The following is a 4,539-nucleotide window of genomic DNA, read 5'->3' on the forward strand; positions in this document are numbered from 1 at the left end:
ACACACACACACACACACACCTTAAACAAACAAGGAAAGTTGAAAAACATAAGAACTATGAGGTAGATTATATTGTCAGAAGTCTGTCTTCCATAAGTGACGTTGTCAGTCCACAGTCATCCCTGCAACACCCCCCACCCCCGCCACACACACACACACACACACACACACACACAATTGATTATGTTGACCAACAGAGTTTGGCAGGAAATATACTGAGTGCCAATGCCAGCCCACGTAGGACATCCCACTGCCTTGGAAAATGGGCTCTCCAGAAGCTTCTTTCAAAATGGACTCCATGCTATGAGAAGAAGAAAAGGAAGAAATCAGAGCATGGGTCCCCAGCCATCAGCTCCGGTCCTTACAGGTGCCACAAGCAAACGGATAAATCATCAGATGACTGTCAACTGTCACCACGGTCTGAACTGAACCCTGGAGCGTGTGAATGAAGAATAAAATAGATGGGGCTGCAGTCGAGGGGGTTTTCCTACAGCAATAGTTTAGTAGAACAAATAGGAAACCACAGAACATCTAGCAAATAAAAATAGGCTCTCGAACATTAATGACATGGCAGCAAAAATGAGAACGCTCAATAGAAAGGGTGGAAGGAGTTATGTAGACAAAATAATTCATGGAACACCACAGGAAAACATAGGAGCCTTACACAGCGTAACCAGGAGAATCACTGTGGGGGTAAAAGGAACCTGTGTAGAAAGCACACTTAACCCATGAACCTGTTCTCAGGGACAAGCTGCCCAAGCTCAGCTCTGACACGGAGAGTGAATCCCAGGACTGTGACAGAGCAAATGGCAGCAGGAAAGGCCCTAAGTGGGCTGTGTTCACAAAGATAGACGGACGGGAGTGAAAATACTGCAAAGCGGTTTAAACAACAGCGGCCTTGCGGGCTGAGTTTGATAGCTACTTTGAAAACAAAGCAAAAGAAGTGAACCAGGAACACAACCATCAGACACCAGGTATGTGCTGGAGTGACAGCAACCACACACAGCGCTTCCCATGGCTCAGCTTCAAAAGTCTTGGGTCTTAGAATGTCAAAACTACCCATCAAAAACCAATAAACCTATGCTCTAGGCTGTGGGATCCATCCCCCCCATACCAGGGAAGAAGGGAAGAGGAAGAGGAGGGAAAGGATGGGAGGCAGAGGGAAGGAGAGAGATAAAGTTCAGTCAAGCAAGGTCAGAAGCAGTAAGCCACGGGCAATGAGTGTGGAAGGAGCCGCATTGCTCAACAATGCTCATAGCTAATCAGAGCCCCGTGGGAGCACGGTTTACCTTGCTGCTGTACAAGAGCCTCTTTCTACCTTTATTTAACCAAGAAACAACTATTTTTCCACAGTTCAGTAAGCAAGGATCACACAGAAGAAAGTCAAGCGGGGCTAAGGGTGCAAGTCAGGGCAGGGGTTATTTTTACAGAAGATGCAGGCAAGGCCTGCAAACCACTGATTGTCGGATCACATTTATCTTGGAGTACACAAGCAACGAAAGAAGATGGCCAATGCAGATGAGGACATTTCAAAACCACCAATCTATCTGCTATAACCAGGACACACATCTATCCATCAAAATAAAAAAGATTCACTCATATTCATCCCCAAACACACACTTAGGAGTACAAATTTATTTACAGAAAAACCACAGCACAAAGAGGGAATTGAGAACAGTTAAGTATTTAAAGAAATACGCTCTGTGGCTCAGGCTAGACCTTTGTTATGATTGTATGTAAACCATTGACATAGCCCCTCCATTAGGGGGAAGGATTTTTTATTGAGAATAAGAGAGAAAATATCCAAAGGCATCTGGAAGAGCCCAGGGAAGAAACAGACGCAGATTGGACATGGCCTGGGCTAGAGAAGCAGGAGCTTGGTGGAGACAGCAAGAGATGAGAACAGAGAGAGCAGGGGCAGACAAATGGCATGGCTTTTAAGGACGAGCTGTGGGGAAGAACTCTCTGGGGGATGGAGAAGCCATTTCACAAGTTCCTAAGCAACACTGGCTTTTTATCTAACTCCGGAAACCCTTCTTGAGTCCAGCTTGATCTCATTTCTAGATATATGCAGAGCCTGGGACCCGACAAGCAGTCTTAATACTTAAGAAAAAAGAATTAAGCATGGTGGTCCACAAGCATAAACCCAGCACTTAGGAGACAGACAGAAGGATAAGAAGTTCAAGTCCCAGTGCAGTCTGGTCTCTACTGCAAGACAAAAGAAGCTGAACAAGGTAGTGCATACCTTTAATCCCAGAACTCAGGAGGCAGAGGCTGGCAGATCTCTGGGAGTTCAAGGCCAGCCTGTACTACATAATGAATTCCAGGATAGCCAGAGATACAAAGTGAGACACTATCTTAAAAAAAACAATTACAAGGGGGTTGGAGAGATGGCTCAGTGGTTAAGAGCACTGACTGCTCTTCTGAAGGTCCTGAGTTCAAATCTCAGCACCAACCACATGGTGGCTCACAACCATCCATAATGAGATCTGATGCTCTCTTCTGGTGTGTCTGAAGACCGCTACAGTGTACTTACATAATAATAGATAAATTGTACGGCTAGAGAAAGCAGAGGTCCTGAGTTCAATTCCCAGCAACCACATGATGGCTCACAACTATCTGTACAGCTACAGTGTACTCATATACATAAAATAAATAAATAAATCTTAAAAAATAACAAAAAGGGCTGGTGAGATGGCTCAGTGCGTAAGAGCACCCGATTGCTCTTCCGAAGGTCTGGAGTTCAAATCCCAGCAACCACATGGTGGCTCATAACCATCCGTAACAAGATCTGACTCCCTCTTCTGGAGTGTCTGAAGACAGCTACAGTATACTTATACATAATAAATAAATAAATCTTAAAAAAAATAACAAAAAGACTTTCCATTCTCACATGTGTGTATGGGGGGTAATGTTGTGTATACATGTATCCACCTGCCACAATACTCACGTGGAGGTCAAAGAGTAACACACAGAAGTTGATTCCACCATGTAGGTAGGTCCCAAGAATCAAACTCAGGTCATCAGGCTTGACAGTACTTTTACTCACTGAGCCATCTCATCAGTTCCAAAGCAAAATCTGGAGAGGTGATTGCTCATAATAGAAACCAAGGCTTTCTGCATACTAGGCAAGCACTTTACCTGAGCCATACCACCGACACCGACGCTGCCATACCATTTTTAAAGCAATAGAAATACTCCTTAAAAACTGCACATGTGCTGGGTAATAGTGACACAAGCCTTTAATTCCAGAAAAACAGATAGATAGATAGATAGATAGATAGATAGATAGATAGATAGATAGATAGATAGATAGAAAATACACATGTATACAAAATATATGCACACACGTATATAACAATATAGGCATTCCGAGCAGCCCCACATCTCACTACAGCAGGAAGCATGGTATAAATCTCTCCAGTTAGCATCTCGTCCCAGGCAGTACCCTCATACTCAGTCTCTCTCTGGGACTGCTGTGACATGAGCAGGATATCAACTCCTGTGTGTAATGCCAAGCCATACAAGTGTCTCAGGATTGTGACTGCAGTGAGAAGCCCAAAATGCCACCAGGAGCAGGCCAAGAGATGTGCTAGAAAGAGACGGCTGAGGGCAAGGACTTCTTTCTTGTTATCTGCACCTTCACTGACTCTTCTTTTGTGCATGCTCATCCTTAGCCCTCCCCAGTCCTCTTAGAAGGTGGTTTCTATTACCTGCCCACTGTTGTATTCCACTCACTGAGAACTGCTTAGATCCTGAGGTCTCCCAGTGAGAGAGACTTTAACCACAAGGAAAGCTCTTGACACGCATCCACTGCTCTCAAAATTTGTCTGGAGTTTTCTGAGGCTCCCACTGAGGGGGAAAAAAACATTAAGCAAGATAGACTTTTTTTTTTTTTATAAGTGGCACTGGGTTGCCTTTTCGTGGTCCATTGAAAAGAGTATTTATTTTGAATATTACAACTAAAGTCAGATTATGTGACAAAAAAAGGAGACTCAAAGCAGCATTTCTCCTTCAAACCCAGTGCCAGGCATAGCCGATCACTAGATGTTTGCTGAATGAGTGAGAGTGTAGCATCTATCTGTCCCCTCCTATCTTTAATCAGAGTACTCTGAGGGCAGAGGCAGGGGAATGTTCTGAGTTCCGTGGGCCAGCCTGGTCCACACAGCAAGTTCCTAGACAGTCAGGGTGACACAAAAAGCCATTGTCTCACAAAGAAGAAAAAAGAAAGAATAATAATTTGGAAACACAAAACAGAAGAGAAATCACAGTTTGCTAACGCTCAGCCTTTTAGACAGAAAATGCAAGTACTCCTTAACTCTTTTATTTTATTTTATTAGGTATTTTCTTTATTTACATTTCAAATGCTATCCCGAAAATTCCCTATACCCTCCCCCTCCCTGTTCCCCTACCCACCTGCTCCCACTTCTTGGCCCTGGCGTTCCCCTGTACTGGGGCATATAAAGTTTGCAAGACCTAGGGGCCTCTCTTCCCAATGNTGGCTGACTAGACCATCTTCTGCTACATATGCAGCTAGAG

The sequence above is a fragment of the Mus pahari genome, chromosome 1, assembly GCF_900095145.1.
Source record: "Mus pahari chromosome 1, PAHARI_EIJ_v1.1, whole genome shotgun sequence".
NCBI classification, from domain to species: Eukaryota; Metazoa; Chordata; class Mammalia; order Rodentia; family Muridae; genus Mus; species Mus pahari.